Genomic DNA, 17,556 nt, shown 5'->3' on the forward strand with positions numbered 1-17,556 from the left:
AGTGCAGCTGTGTTGTGTTCTTTTATCCTGGTATGTTTCTCTCACTAATTATTCTTGGATACATTGTAGGGCTCTGATAAATATTTATTGAAAAAGAGGAATTATTTCTATATATATAGTCTTAAACAGATAACAGAACTTTACATGTAGATTGTGGACTTTCAAATCCATTCTCTGTCCATTTCCATTATTACAACTTTAATTGAGGTCTCATTATTTTTGTTTGGACCATCGTAGGCTCTCAGTTTGTCTCTGAATTCACCTCTTTTCAAATTCAGCCCTTACAATGTCAATAGAGTGATGCTTCTAAAACCCAGATTTTATCCAAATGATGACATACTGACAGTGGTACAGGAGAAACTGTGAAAAATTGTTAATAACCTCAGGTCATGATCCCAGGGTTCTGGGATGCAGTCCCACATCCGGCTTCTTACTCAGTGGGAAGCCTGCTTCTCCCTCTCTCTGCTTCTCCTCCTGCTTGTGTTCTCACTCTCTGACAAATAAATAAAATCTTTAAAAAAAAAAATAAAAAGAAGGATAATTACATGTATATTGTTAGGTCCGTGGTCAAAGGAATGAGACTGATACAAAGCGAAGGTCAAGCAAAGCTTTATTTCGCGCCAAGCATCGAGAATCAAACAGACCGTTCGGGGCCGCCTTTTACAGAGAGGGTGACCACCCCCAGCCTCACAGACTAAGTTTTATAGAGCAAAGGCCATGTGGTTGAGCCTCGCCACACACAGGTGGCCACTGAGATTGTAACACACAGAGAAAGCTGCACAGTCATGCTAGGTCACACATTCAATTGGGTGGCCAATTGAATTACAGTTCACCCCATAGTAGCTATTTGAACTAGCCTATCACCTTGGTCAGAATTGGCGCCCAAAAGGCGCCCAAAAGGTGGGGCCCACACTCCTCGCTAGCTAGGGTGACAGTATGCGCTCTCCACTAATTGGATGTCTCCATCTGGTCCGACTCATCCCCGCATTCAGGCTCGGTTGTCTCCCATCTGACCTGACCCGCCCTTGTATTTGGGCTCTGTTTTCAGGGACTGGTTGACCACATTCTACTGGTTTCCCAGACTTGCTTTTAAGTAAGTTCCCCGGGGGGGGGGGGTGTGCAGGGTCAGTTTAAGTTTTACTGCATAAACAACAAAATCACTGTTTAACCCAATGGAATCGCTCTGGCTAAATAGGCCCTTACAATATGATATATATAGTCTGCCATATAGTCATCAAAAATCTGACTAAGAAAGAATATAAAGGGGAAGTGTTCACTTGCTTGGCTAAGTGAAGAAAATATGCTTCAAAATAGTACGTATGATCCTTCTGTATAAGAGTTATAAGAGTGTATATAATATAAACATTAGAGAAATAATAAAATGTGAAGGTGGTAGATTTAAGTAATTCTTTCTTGTGCTTTTTTATATCTTATAAAAGCATGTATTACATTGTAACCAGGGGGAAAATTAATAAACCAAAACATATAATCTTTTCATATAATTCTTCTCTTTGAAGCCATCATGAACTATATGATGTGTAGTTCACATCATGAAGTACAGAGATGTACTTCAAAAGTAGTCTTTGGATATGTCTGTTTTAGAATCACCTGGGGCACTTATTAAAAATAAGGATTTTGGGGCGCCTGGGTGGCTCAGTGGGTTAAGCCGCTGCCTTCGGCTCAGGTCATGATCTCAGGGTCCTGGGATCAAGTCCCGCATCGGGCTCTCTGCTCAGCAGGGGGCCTGCTTCCCTTCCTTTCTCCTACTGTGATCTCTCTCTGTCAAATAAAGATTTTTTAAAAAATCTTTAAAAAAAAAAAAATAAGGATTCTGAGGTCCATCCCAGACATATGAAATTAAATCCTCTGGGGTTGTCTAGGAATGTGTACTTCTGGCAAATGCCATCAATGATTCTTATATACTCTAAAGTTTTGAAGCTGGCCTACAGTATAGAGTAAAACTCTGGATGACTTTTCCATGATCTGATACCTGAATGCCTTCCCAGCCCCATCTTATTCTTCCCCAGGCACTTTGCTTTTTAGTCTGAACTGCTTGCTCTTCCTCGGATGCATATCTTGTGTCTCTGCATTTACTTTTAGTTTAAGGAAAGTGGGGACTCTGACTGTCCTAGGTGTGGCATGCTGGGGATAGTGTTGCCCCTCCTTAAATGTTTGATGAATGAATGTATGCCATTCCTCTGGATGAAATGACATGTCCATTCAGTGAATTCTTCCTGTTTTAAAATGTCCTGAGACATTACCTCCATTGTGAAGTGCTCTTTACTTTCCTTAGAGTTAATTAATCCTTTGTGCCATCATTGTACTTTGTACCTCTGTTAGAGCGGTTACCACACTGACATGCAAGTTGTTGTTATTGACTTGTCTGACTTCCCTACTAGAGTATAAATTTCATGAGGGCAGATTTGTATGTTGCCATTCTTTGTGTCCTCAGTGCGTGGTGCCTATATATGCAATAAAAAGTGGTAGAAAAAAAGCTGATGATGGAAGGACAAATAGTATATGATTCCACTTACATGAGATGTGTAGTATAGTCAAATTCATAGAGACAGAAATAAATTAGTGGTTACCGGGGGCTTGGGAGGGGATAAATAGGGATTTATTGTTAAATGGGTGCAGAGTTTCAGTTTGGGATGATGAAAATGTTCTAAAGATGGATGTGATAATGGTTACACAATAGTGTGAGCTCATTAGTACCACTGACTTGTACACTCAAAAAATTAAAATGGTAAGTTTTATGTATATTGTGACACACATAAACAAACCACCTCATGAAGGTAAAGACCCTGGATAGTCATTCAGCTTTGTTCTCTACAGTTCCTAACATTGTTTTGTTTCATTGTTTGTGTTTTCTTTTGATTTTAAAGATGTTTGAAAATCAGTCAAATGTATAGAGAAAGCCCAAAGGAAGTTCTGTAACAAGTCAACAAAATTTATAAAGAGGAAAACCTAGCATATTGCTTTTTAAAAAATCACATATTTTTTAAAAAGTCATGATATTATAAATTGTAATTAAAATTGAAGTGGTTGTCACCTACCATGGGCCAGTAGATAGTGGTGAAACAGAAGCACTATGGCTTCATGGAACTTCAGACTTGGTATGGTCAAAGGATCTTTCTTTTCTTTGTTTGAATTATCTTCTTACTTAAGTCCAGGGTGATTGACAAGGAATACATTAAGTACCTTGGCAGTATCCTAAGTGGGTTTTGTAGATGAGCTCCTTTGAGGTGCTTACATCTCCATGAAGTAATGATGATTCTGTGTTTTTATAAAGAAATCATATATGCTATTTAATACTATTCACTCGGAGCTGTTGCAAACATAGTTCACATATGTGTGTGTATACACGTATACATTCCTTCTAGAATAGTGCCTCTTTCTGATTTAGTTTGTAAAATAATGTTTTTAAGAGGGGGGAACAGAGGGAGAGGGAGAAAGAGAATCTTAAGCAGCCTCCACACCCAACACAGAGCCCAATGTGAGGTTTGATCTCATAACCCTGAAATCAGGACCTGAGCTGAAACCAAGAGTCAGTTGCTTAACTGAATGTGCCACCCAGGTGCCCCTAAAGAATTTTTATTTTTATGTAATATCTGCATCCACTGTGGGGCTTGACCTCACAATCCCAAGATCAAGAGTCACATACTCAACCAACTGAGCCAATTAGGCACTCCACTAAGTAATTTCTTTGGGAGAAATTTAAATGGAGATTTAGGGACTTTGCACACAGAGTTTTTGGTAGAGATGGTCTGGGATGCTTCTGGTTTAGGTAGTTCTTAGAACATAACGAAAGAAATACTATTACAATGAAACCTATTTTGGACTGGTCAAGGTCTCTTTTAGAAGCAAATTGTTTTCTTGGGGCGCCTGGGTGGCTCAGTTGGTTAAGCGGCTGCCTTCAGCTCAGGTCATGATCCCAGGGTCCTGGGATCAAGCCCTGTTTTGGGCTCCTCCTCAGTGGGGAGTCTGCTTCTCCCTCTTACCCCCCCCCCCACTTGTGATCTCTCCCTCCCTCTCTCAAATAAGATCTTTAAAAAATAAATATTCTCATTTTTGGAATCTCATTAAAATGACATATTTCTTCTTATGACTGCATCATTTCTATCAACTCCCTGTTCTTTCTAATCAATGATTTCTGCATCTGTACTTTCCTACCTAGTGCCATTTTCTGTCAGACATTAAGAAATCCTGGTGAGTGACAGGTAAGATGAAGATATGTCCGTTGTTCTTTTTCCTTAATCAGTTTTATTGAGGTATAACTTACATACAACAAAATTTACCAGTTTTAAGTATACAGATGGATGAATTTTGGCAAATGTATCCATCCTGTAACCACCATCACCACAATTATGATAATATAGAACACTTCTATTACTCTAAAAAGTTTCCTTGTGTCCCTTTCAATCAAAGCTTCCTCCCCACCTCGAGCAACTACTGATCTGTTTTGTCACTGTAATTACTATATAATTACGATATATAATATAATTACTACAGTTTTACCTTTTACAGAATTTCATGTTAATGGAATACACAATATGTAGTTATTTGTGCCTTCACCCATATTCTTGCATGGATGAGTAGTGTGTTCCTTTATGTTGCTAAGTCATATTCCATTATATGGTTATACTGTTCACTGGGATCTGGACATTTGGATAGTTTCCAGTTTGGACTGTTATGAATAAAGCTGCTCTGAGCAGTCATGTGCAAGTCTTTATGTGAATATATATTTTCATTTCTCTTACAGATACTTAGAGATAGGATTGCTGGGTCATATAGTTAGTTTACTTTATAAGAAACTACCAAACTCCTTTCCAAAAGAGCTATACCGTTTTGCATTACCTCCAGCAGTGTATGGGAAATCCAGTTTCTCCATATTCTCAACATTTCGTTCTGGCTTAGTCTTTTTTAAATTGTATCCTTTCTATTGGGAATGTAATGATACCTCATTGATTTAATTTTCATTTCTAAGGACTACGGTTACTGGACATCTTTTCATGTGCTTATTTGCCATTCACATATCTACTCTAGTGAAGTTTTTCTATTTAATAATCTTTTGCCCACACACACAAAAAAGATTTCAGTTGTTTTCCTTCTGTCTAGCACCCCCCTGGCCTCCCCACCTGCCTCAGATTCCATTCCTTGGCCCTGTTCTCTTTTTCTCTGTGTTCTTTGGAAATCTGGCTTCTTATGCTTAAACTTTCTAAACTCTCAGCTCAGGCCCAGGCATTTCCTTACTGTTTATGTAGAACTATGAATCTCTATTATCTTATATGGGAATTCTTTGTGGTTCCATCCTTTCTACAGTTCTCCTTATATCCCATGTGGGATAAATACAAGTTTCTCTGGCTCTCTCTTGTGAGCTGACTAGAGTAGTTTATAGTTAATCCCTTATTCTCCTCTTAAGCACTCTTAAGATTTACAGAACGAATACTATGCTGTCCCCCTTTTTAAACTTCATCGTTCTACCCAGAAGATGCTATCTTAGCTTTCTTGGGTGTGTAAGCTTCTACAGGACACAGATTGGTTGGTTGTCTTTCCCAGCCAAAACAACATAAGCAACAGATTGAGCAGAGGCAGATATGAAAACCCAGCTTTCTCTTAGTAAGCCAGACGTCAGAGAGATTTACAAAAATGTAAAACAATTTCTATCTTTGTACCAGTTTTTTTCTTTGGAAAAATGAAATGTTACTCATGTTAACATGTAATAGGTTTACTATTTTTAATGAATGAAAATGTTAATACTTTATTTCTCAGTTTTAATTTCTAATATGGTAAATATTGATCAACATTACACAAGTAAGCAAAATTCTTTGGGGTCCTCCATAACTTTTAAGAGGCAAAAATAGTCCTGAGACCAAAAGTTTTGAGAATTGCAATAGCCGGTGTTTATTAAGCACTTATTACAGGCCAAAGTACTTCACATGTTTTAACTAACTTAATTCTCAAAACAGCCCTGTTACATAGGTGCTGCTATTATCTCTACTTTACTAATGAGGAAAGTAAGCCAGAGAGATATTGAATAACCTCTCCAAGTCCAAATAGTAAATAGAGAAGCTAGGACTCAACTAGTCTGGTCCTTTTCAAAATTTCAACCTCTTAACATTCTTCTTTTCAGTACAAAGTTATTCATGAATTCCTATGATTTCTTCCTTTAAAATATTCTCAATTCTCTCTTTCCTTACCGTCACATCCTAATCCTGGTCCTCCTCCTTTCTTAGAGGTAATAGCTTCTAACTGTGTTATTTATCAGCCCTTGTCAGATTTATAGCCAAATGTACAGTTTTTCTCATTTCTTTCCCCCTCTCCATAATCTGTATAGCTTGCTCTTATGCACTACTTGAAGTCCATACTGTCCTTTCCTCTTTTTTTAAAATATAATTTTATATAGCACTTATCCTCCACCTTGAAGACTCAAATTACATATGTATGAGTCTGCTTAAAGTTGTTGCGTGGGTTACTAAATGTTTTGACTCCCCCCCCACCCCCCCGGATTATTTTGTGCCTCATTTTGGGTAATTTCTGTTGCTGCTCTCAAATTCTTAATCCTTCATTCTGGCTTTTTTATAAGACTTTTTTCTTTTTTTTTAAAGATTGTATTTATTTATTTGACAGAGATCACAAGTAGGCAGAGAGGTAGGCAGAGAGAGAGGAGGAAGCAGACTCCCTGCTGAGCAGGGAGCCCTATATAGGGCTTGATCCTGGGACTCCAAAATCAGGAACTGAGCCACCCCAAGCCACCCAGGCACCCATGGCATTTCTAATGTACTTTTAATCCCATCTATTGTATTTTTCATCTCAAACATTTATTTCTCATCTCTAGTAAGATGAAAATTTTTATTCACCTTTTTTTTATATTGTCCACATCTCTGCTTAACATGTCCAAGCATTCCTCCACTTTTTTCAACATACAGATTATAAGAATTATCTTGATATTTTTGCTGACTCCAATATTTATCAGTTATTGGCTTGTTTCTGTTGCTGCTTTTTCTTCTCATTATGGGCTGTATTTTTCTATTTCTTCTCATGTCTGATAATTTTTTTTTTCAGATGCCAGACATTATGAATTTAACCTTGTGTTTAGGATATTTTGTATTTCTAGAAATATTCTGTTTTATTCTGGGACACTTACTTGGAAATTGTTTTGACACTTACTTGAAAAATGTTTGACACTTTCAATGCTATTCTTATGCCTGTCCAGGTGGAAACAGAATGAACTTTATCCAGGGCGCATTTTGCTCCATTACTGAGGCAATAACCTTATGATTATTCTGTCCGATGTCCTGTGAATTGTGAGATTTTTTTTCCCATTCTGGATGAAACAAATTCTTCCTGCCACTGTCTGACCCCTGAAATTGGTCCCTCTGCTCCTTTTAGTTCTCCTGCTTCAGGTAGATTACTCACAAGTTTCTGCTGATGTTACTCAGTAAAGTCTTCAGGGGGCCCTCTGCAGATCTACTCTACTATCTTTCTACAACTGTCTCCTTGGTGGTACTCTACTGGACATATTCTAGCAAGCTTGGACTCCTGCTTCCTCAACTCAGGAAGATAGCTGAGCTCTACCTGACTTCTTCCCCTCTCTGCTCCCTGGAAGCACTCTCTAAGCAGGGAGCTATTAGAAGAGGGCTCATTTTGTTTCCTTCTGTCAGGGATTACTCTCCTATACTAGCCAATGTCTAATGTCTGTTTCTTTCTTTCTTTCTTTTTTTCTGTTTTTGTTGTTGTTTCAGGCAGGATGGTAAATCTGTTCCCTCTTAATCCATGTAGACTGGAATCCCTGTCTCTTCATTTTTTAAAAATTCAGCTCAAATATTAACTCTTCTTCAAATGTCTCATAATCCATTTTCTAGGCAGGAATCATTTAACTGCAAAGAACAGAAGCCCTTTCACAGAAGCTCTAATAAAAAGGAGATTTATTATTATAATACAGAGAAATCTCTCAGATCTTCACTGCATGGTACAGACAGTTCTGTCTTCTCTTCCATTCTCTCCTCTGCACACCAGTCTTCTCCTCAGGCTTCTTTCCACCTGCCTTTCACTCTCACTTGCCATGGTATTAACTCTAGCTTTAACTCAACATGACCTTTCAGCTCTGGTCCTTACACTATGTAATTAGATGATCTATTTATGTAAATGGCCAAGGAGCCAGAAAATTAGTATTAATCTTGGGTAAACCAGAGTTCAGTAGTGACATGACCATGATTAATATTACAATTACAGTTTTTTAAATGAAAAGAAATTTTGAAGTATTTTGTGAGAAATACCAACTTACAAATTCTAACTAGGAAGTTAGTCTCAAATAACATTCAGTAAACACAGTGTAACAAGATAGCTCAGACATTTTGCTTATGTTTTTGATTAAATAATAGGATTCATTGACAGACATTTTCGGATCATATATTATGTACCAGACACTGTCCAAGATAAGGGATACAAAGGCGCTTATACTTTTATAAAGCCCAGAGAACCAAATCCAGCCCCACCACCTGTTTTTCTAAATAAAGTTTTATTGGATCACAACCCCCTCCATTCATTTCTGTATTATCAACAAGAGACTCTGTGGCCCACAAAACCTAAAAATTTGCTATTTGTCCTGTTAGGGGAAAATGTTGGCCAACCTGTGGTATTAGGTGATTGTAAATGTTTTCTAATAACAAAAGTTTGATTTTTTTTTTTTTTCAGTGTCAAGACCTTCTTTATCAGGTCTTAGACTTTAACTAGAATGAATATTTGGAAAGAATTTAAATTATTTTCCCAAAGTGCTAACATTACACATTAGAAGTTCTTGGTTTCTCCTCCCTTCCTTTTTTTTTTTTTTTTTAAATTTTATTTATTTGACAGAAATCACAAGTAGGCAGAGAGGCAAGCAGAGAGAGAGATAGGAGGAAGCAGGCTCCCTGCCGAGCAGAGAGCCCGATATGGGACTCGATCTTAGAACCCTGAGATCATGACCTGAGCTGAAGGCAGAGGCTTAACCCACTGAGCCACCCAGGTGCTCCCTCCTTTCCCTTTTTAAAAGAAGTTCTTGGTTTCATTCATGAAGACCATAGGATTGTTTTGTCTCAATTTCTGGTTGGATTTGAAATATCTCACATCTGGGTTTACTGGTAATTCAGAACACCTGTGGTATGGTGTTTGGCAAAAGATTAAAGGCCAAGTTGCAACCATCCACATAACAATCTTTTGCCAAGCCATAGTGTTTTCTGTAATTTTAGCAGTAAAAACAGATATTTTTCCTCTCTCTTGTATTAAAAGAAAAAGTAATATGCTTTGAGATGGTTGGTATAGTTGAAAATTAACTTGTTTTCAAATAGGAAAAACAGAAACTTAGGGAATACTATCTAAGTCTAAATGTGCTTGTGAGGTTAGTAATCAATGTGTAGTTGCTTTGTGTTCATGGTTGTCATTAGTTAAGATAAAGAAGTCTTATACAGATTTGCATGAAGTTATTCACCCTTCATGTCTCTGCTACTATAAAATAGATCTGTTACTCATTTTTAGTATGTGCTTCTTTAAAATGCTATAGCCATTGATCTCAATATCTAATACTGAATTCTCCTGCTCCACAGTTGGAAATTCCCACTGAAGAGAATGTAAGAGTCCCTTTGATTTGGGGAGTTTTTAAAACTAGGTTAACCACTCATCCCAGTTTGCTTGGGATGTTCTGAATTTATACTAGTGTAATTATTAATAGTGTCTTCCCCCTTTTATTCTGAAAAATCCCAGTTTAGATGATAAATTAAGTGGTCAACCTGTTTATAATCATGTTGACCATTGAGCAGCTGGATATCTTTTAACATTTAGCATTTAACCAGCTTCTGCATTTATTCCGATTTTAAATTTCACATGGGAGTTGCTGATTGATGACTGCAAGACAGCATAGTTGTTAAAGTGAAATTTAACTTGTTTGCAGGCTTATCTGATAGTAAGAACCTAGATTATGTGTGTCTCTAAGGCCCAAAATAATTTGAATCCCTACTGCTAAAAATGAACTTATTATGTAGTGTTTAGGGATTCCTCAGTTTCTTTTCCAATCTGCTTCTCTAGGCTTTTCTTTTCTCATTTTCTCTCTCTTTACCATGAACACTATTTTTCCACTCCACTCATATACACTTGGATTTTCCTGAATATATCTTACACTTATTTCTAACCCCCATACCTTTCTTATGTTATTCCGGTTTTTTTTCCTTGCTCTAACTTTTTTTCTATCTATGCCTATTAAATACCTGCCCATCCTTTGAAGTCCAGTGGAAATATCACTTCTGTGAAACCTTTTTGCCACACTTCCATTCGAATTCTCTTTTCTCCAGGCTTCCTAAGCATTTTGTTTCCATTTCTATTATGTCTTATATGAAACGTGGTGCCCCAACCTTATCGCCAGCTAAAGATGGGGCAAGAGACTATATTTAATTCATTTAAAAATCACATTACCAGGGTGCTTGGGTGGCTCGGTTGGTTAATCGAGTAAGCCTCTGCCTTAGGCTTGGGTTATGATCCTGGGGTCCTGGGATCTAGCCCCTGAGTTGGGCTCCCTGGTAAGTGAGGAGTCTGCTTCTCCCTCTCCTTCTGTCCCTCCCCACCACTCATGTTCTCTTTTTCTCTCTCTCAAATAAATGAAATCTTTTTAAAAATAAATAAAATCACATTACCTATGCAAAACCATCTATTTACTAGGTGTTCAGTAAAAATGTATGTTTGATTGTTGGCTTATTCTCTTTATTACTTTGGAACAACTAGGCCAGAAAATATTTTTAAAAGATACTTTCTCTGTAAGCTTTGTAAGGGTACTTTTAGTAATCCAATTTCTAAATTTATTTACTACCTTTAATTGTCTTTATTTTATCTGCATTCCTGTTAACACTTTTTTTTTTCTTCAGATAGAAGTATATTCTCATTGACACTTTAACTGGAACCAAAAGTTTCTATTTTTCCTTCATTTCCAAGGCATTTTGCCATGTTCCAAGAGTTTCTTATGTTCTTTTCCCATTGCCATCTTATTATCGTCAGCTAATACTTTTTTTTTTTTTTTTTTTTTTTAAAGATTTCATTTATTTATTTGACAGAGAGAAATTACAAGTACACTGAGAGGCAGGCAGAGAGAGAGAGAAGGAAGCAGGCTCCCTGCTGAGCAGAGAGCCCGATGCGGGACTCGATCCCAGGACCCTGAGATCATGACCTGAGCCGAAGGCAGCGGCTTAACCCACTGAGCCACCCAGGCGCCCAAGTCAGCTAATAATTGAAGATGATGAATTGATCAGTTGCCTGACTACCTACATTAGTTCTCTGGATTAATCATTGCTTTCCATAGATCTTTATTTTGGCCACTATATTTTTAGAGAAGAAGTAGGATGAAAGTATTAAGGAGTTCAGGAAAGTATATCTTAAACATTAACCTACTTTGTACAGTTTTTCTAATGGCGCACAAGAAGAATGAGCAGGTGACATCACATCCCTATCATTTCTTTTTCTTTCAAATAAGTCGAATTTCATTAGACTTGTGGTCTAGCTCTTCGGGCATGAAATCTTGGCTATATCAAAAATTTTTATTTTGTTTTGATGAAAAAAGAAGTTCACAGGAATTTTTGGAACCTGAAACCAAAAAGGTGAAACCAGGTACTAAATAGCTTTCTTTGCCATAGCTGTTAATCAAACCATCATTTGTCCTTGGTGTAGTGACTGGGAATTGGGAAGTTTTGTTATAGAATTGTATTCAGTGCTCTGATTCATCTTAAACCTTTCGTTTTCTTCACTCCAAATCATAATTAGCATTTTATTTCACATAAATGAAATCATTCATTTACATTTCATTTTTACATTTCATTTCATGAAGGGCCTTCATTCATATAAATTATGAGCTAAAGATTGTGACTTGTAAACGAAATACAGTAAGTCAGTTGGTCTCATCTACCTTATTTTTATTATAGACTACGTTCTCAGGTCATCATATGTATGGTAGATTGATTAAGTCTGAAGTTAATCTGTTTTCACCTTAGGAAAATTAGGATAATAACCCCTAACTTGTAGGAGCATTTCAAATTAATACAGTATCTACAGATGCTCAGTACTTCAAGGTACGCTTTATATTTCACCATGTTCTTGTGAGATGGATGTTGTTTTAGAATACATGAGAATTCTAGAAACCTATTAGAGGGGAACCTCACATTGGGACCTACGTTTAATAAAACTGATCCATAGATTTGTTTATACTTTTGAGGAAGAGAACTCAAATTCTGTTACTTCCTCCACTACTTCATCTTCAGGAAGTTCATCTAGATTGGGCCAAGACACAGGGTATGCGTGTTTGGGCAGTAGGGGAGGTGGTGGGACAACCCATTCTAATGGCAGTCTCACTCTCGGTGTTCTACTTTTTGGCCCTTCAGTCTATGGCAATGACTTTACGTCACCTTGAATGGTGCTACCATAAACTTTCATCGTGAAATGAAATTCATGAAATGAAATGTAGTAGCATTTCATAGTACAGGAAAATTACAGAAAAGTACAGAATTACTAAATTGTGGTTTGAGGAGGAGTTTAAAGATTATGGGTTGAAGAAAAACTTGTCTTTTATGTTATGTTTTAAAGAGAGAGAGATTGGTATATTTTCTAAGTAGGGAATTAGAATTGGATGATTTGACAGACCTGAGGAGAAATTCAAAAGGGTAAAAATTGCCCAGAAAGGCTAGAATAAGGAGAGTACTCTTCTTGGTAGTTTATAAATTTAATAAACTGAGGAAATTAATGAATAATGTATAAATTACTTTCATTGAGGACTGGTTATAATGTTTAATTATGTAGATGTTTAAGAGATTTTTAAGAAATGCCGGGTAAATTTGAAATCAGCATTGGCAGAAGTAAGGATTAGGAGGGAATTTGAATTTACAGATTATGGAAGAAATGTCAATGTTAACTATAGATATTCTTAAAGATTTAAAAATATTTTCATTTGATTTAATAACATTTTAATTTTAGATATTTTTCATTTCCTACTAAGAACTCATTGGAAAGTATCACAGTGGTGATTTTGAAAAATATTATTATACCTGTGATGTGATTATATGTAGGTAGTTCCTTATACATCACTAACTTTATATGGTTAAAATATATCCTTGGAGTTTTTGTTATTTTTATTATTTATTTGTTTATTTTTAAAGATTTATTTTAGAGAGTTCTTATGAATGAGTGGAAAGGGAGAGGAAAAGGGTGAGGGAGAGAATCTCAGATTCCCTGGGCTCCATCTCACAGTCCTGATACCATGACTTAGCTGAAATCAAAGGTCAGGTGCTTAACCAGCTGAAACACCAGGTGCCCCAGTTGTTATTTTTTAAAAATTTGGTACTTTGGTAAAAGAAAAAGAAAAGAACACCAAACTAAGAATCAAGAGTTTATAATACTTCTGGCTCAGAGGCCCTTGGAATTTTTCTCATCCAGACTTTAGGCACTCTGAATCTCTTAGCTCATATATAAAGTGGGCAAACAAACTGATTATCCATACAAGGAGTTACTATGGGACAACAAAAGGAATGAACTACTGATCCATGTGACATCCTGGATGAACATTAAAATCGCAGTGCTGGGCAAAAGAATTCGGGCACAAAAAAGTATGCCATTTTTATGAAGTGCTAGACAAAACTATTGTAAAAAATCGGAACAGTGACTGCTTTATAGGAGGTGGGGAGTGACAGGAAAGCAGCACAAGGGAATTTTGGAGGTGATGAAAATGGAAAATGTTCCAAAACCCAATGAAGATATATTTGTCAAAATTAATAAAGTGTAGTTAGTATTTGTGCATTTTGTTATCTGAAAATTTTACCACTCCTCTCTGTGCCGACCCTATTCCCCCCACCCCGGAAAAGAACAGTAAACAAATACTGGGTGTCATTCTTGTACAAGGGCCATGCTGATCTTTGTATCACTCCAATTTTAGTATATGTGCTTTTCTCAATGGTAGTGGGTAGGAGTTCTGAAAGTAAGTACTTAGTTTTTTAGGATTTTGCAAACAAATACATTAAGGAAAATGGGAGCCAGGTTTCTCACTGTTGGCCAAAGAGAAAGAAGCATGGACATAGGGACAGTTAGAATGTCTCTAGGGTGTTGGGTTGGAATTGGGGGTTTGAGAATAATTTTCATTACATACAGAGAAGGAGGGATGGATAGATAGAGAAATATATGGTGTGTGTATATGTTTATAAATATATAAATTTCCTAGTATGTGCTTAGAGGCTCTAGGAGTAATGATACCTCCATAGCAATGAGCATACTTTGCATCCAGATCTTGATTTCTAAACAGTATTCTTCACTAAAAGTAATCAAGAGTCCCTTGAGAAAACTCAAAAATGAACCTAGAACATCTCGTTGTTCCAGAAAATTAAAAAAAAAAAAGTGTTTAAGGAATGATGGGAATACATAAAAAAGACATTGAATTCTGGTTTCCACTCAGACATGAAAGAAATTGGAAGTCACCACTCTTGAGGTCCTTATATCAGGAACAAAGTTGAACAAACTAAAAAGCAACAGTTCTTCTTAGATCTGTCAGAGAACTAAGATCACAGAGTAAACTGGTGCCTCCAAAACTGGAGAGACAGGCGAAGAATACAAAGGATCACAGCTTGGTGGGAGCATAAACCAATGAAGCCAAGAACTGGTAGGAAAACTTAACTGTAACTGATTACCTGCCAGAAGCTGAGTGTGGATTAGCTTGATAGTTAAAAACTTTTGTGGATCTAGTTTTAGGAGGGCTCCCATGCTCTTGTGAGGTTTTCTTCCACAGGCTCCACTGGGTTTCAGTTAAGATTGGGAGGCAGGAGGATTTCCTATGTTTTAGTAAGAGGGGAATGGTAACCATTTTGAAATCAGCTCATAGCATTTTGTCCTCTCCCTCCCTAAAAGAAAAGCTACCAGAGCCTAACCAACTTGGGGACACCCAACTTCCTCTCTAGCCTTGCTGTGTCATCTGTGGATTGGGGCGGGGGGGAGTCCAGGAGCACTTTCAAAAGCCATAGCCCAGGGATACAGATCCACTCAAAGACTCAGACCTCATCATTGGATTATGGAGTACTTCCCCTCCTCCCACATTTTACCACTACATCAACAGGGCTCCTGTGTAATAATAAAGGATTAAAGATGAAAGAACTGCAAGGTTTGCACTTTGTTAAAGGAGTTTCTAGGGAGACCCAAGGACAACAAGGGTGTTTGAGGAAATTTTAGTTTTTGATATCCAAAGCTACAGTAAAGATAGTCTAACTTCTAGTCAGATATGGCAGAGATTTTGGAACTGTCAGACTGGGAAATCAGTATGCTAAAGGCTCTAATGGAAAAAGTGAACAACATGTAAGAACAGATGGGTAATGTAAGCAGAGATTGAAATTCTAAAAATCAAAAGAAAATAATAGAAATCAAAAACACTGTAACAAGTATAGAATGCCTTTGATAGGCACATCAGGGGAAGAGAGGAGGGAGCAAAAGAGATATTTGAAGTAATAATGGCTAAGAATTTTCCAAAATTAATGACAGACTCCAGACCACCAACCCAGGAAGCGCAGAGGACACCGAATATGACAAACACCAAATCTACACCTTGGACCTATCATTTCCAAACTGCAGGAAACCAAAAACAAAGAGAAAATCTTGAAGGGCGCTAAGGAGAAAAAAAATCTTACTTATACAGAAAGAAGGCTAGGAATTACATTGGACTTCCCTTCACAAACCATACAAGCATAGAGAGTAGAAAGAAATGTTTAGTGTTCAAAGAAAAAAAATCACTAACCTAGAATTCTGTATACATTGAACTTATCTTTCAAAAGTATAAGAACTGTTAACTTGCCTTGCAAGAAATGTTAAAATAAGTTCTTCAGAAAAAAAAGGAAAGTTAGTGAAGGGATAAATGAAGGTAAAATAAAACCTTTTATCTTTTTTTAAATTTTATTTTTTAAATTTTTAAAAAATATTCATTTGAGTAAGAGAGAGAACATGAGCAGAGGAGAGAGACAGAGGGGAAAGCAGACTCTCCGCTGAGCAGGGAGCCCAATGCGGGGCTTGATCCCAGGACTCTGGGATCTTGACCTGAGCTGACGGCAGACACTTTGCCATCTGTACCATCCAGGTGCCCCACCCCCCCCTTTTTAAGATTTTATTTATTTGACAGAGAGTAAGAGAGGGAATATGAGCAGGGGGAGTGGAAGAGGGAGAAATAGGCCTCCCACTGAGTAGGGAGTCTGATGCAGGGCTTGATCCCAGGACCCTGGGATCATGACCTGATTACTGAGCCACCTCCCAGGTGCCCCAAAACCTTTTATTTTCTTTCTTTAATGGATATAACAGATAATTTCAAAATAATAGGAACAATGTATTGAGTGATCCTAGCTTATAGATAAGTGAAATTTCTTTATTTTTTTAAAGATAAGTGAAATTTGATAGCCATGTCACAAGGGGTAGGAGAGAGGAATTTGGAATACTGTTTTAAGGTATTACCCATGAAGTGCAGTATAATGTTATTTGACAGTGGATATAGATTAAATGTATACAGCAAACTCAAAAGCAACCACTAAAAAAATTCAGTTTTCTCTTTTAATACTTTAAAGATGGTGCTCCATTGACTTCTGGTTTGCATTATTTTTGATAAGTTTGGCAGTATGTTTTTGTCAAATATTTTGGAGTTCTGATTTTCATGATTTATTCAGGCCCCCATATACCCAACTTTATGCTTAGTAGAACTAAATGGCCATAGCAGTCTGATACTATTGAGTAACTGAACGTAAGAATTTTCATAAGAAAATTTCCATTTAATTCATATACAAAAGTTATACAGCGTTTTTGGAGGGGATGGTTTAAGGGGTAGGAGGAGGGTATGCCACTTCTACTTTTGACAGAGCAAATATTAAGTGCATGTGGTAGGTCAGTTTTAGTTTATTAATGTTTTATTGTCTGAAGAAACTTTCTTACATTGACAGTTCTTAATCGTTACCTGTTTTTAGTAATGATCACTATAAGTAGAGCATCTCTCTGTAATTTGACAACATATCTTAATGTGATTAAATGTCTAAAATAATATACTTAGTGCATCATTAAGTGGAAATAGAGATATATAAAGTGGTTTTAGGGACTAATGGTTATATTTCTCTCAACTTAGTCAGAATTTATGTGATACAAATCAAATAATTCATTTTAATGAATGCATTAACACTAATGGTATATTCAAAATTAGGTCTTCTCATTAGAGACCTCCAAAATAAAACAGTGAGTATGTATGGGCTAAAAAATTATGTAAGAGGTTTATTCAGATACAGTTTACAATTTGCCTATTCATCCAAGTTGTTATCAGTACTTCATTCCTTTTAATGGCTGAATTAATATCCCATTGTATGGATATTCCACATTATATTTATTTATCAGTTGATGGACCTTTATTACCACCTTTTGGCTATTATGACAAATGCTACTATGAGCATTCATGTACAAGTTTTTATGTGGGTGTAAATTTTCATTTATCTTGGGCATATAACTAGGAATGGAATTGCTGATCATATAACTCCATGTTTAATCTTT

At 36.8% G+C, this 17,556-nt stretch overlaps 1 protein-coding gene and 1 pseudogene across 3 annotated transcripts in view; one reads left to right on the forward strand and one right to left on the reverse strand.

Annotated features, from left to right (window-relative positions):
- REV3L (REV3 like, DNA directed polymerase zeta catalytic subunit) overlaps positions 1–17,556 on the forward strand; it is a 187,099-nt gene that overhangs the window by 22,166 nt on the left and 147,377 nt on the right. The window lies entirely within an intron of this gene.
- On the reverse strand, positions 13,864–13,955 carry LOC131834981 (U6 spliceosomal RNA; annotated as a pseudogene).

The sequence above is a fragment of the Mustela lutreola genome, chromosome 6, assembly GCF_030435805.1.
Source record: "Mustela lutreola isolate mMusLut2 chromosome 6, mMusLut2.pri, whole genome shotgun sequence".
In the NCBI taxonomy this organism is placed as follows: domain Eukaryota; kingdom Metazoa; phylum Chordata; class Mammalia; order Carnivora; family Mustelidae; genus Mustela; species Mustela lutreola.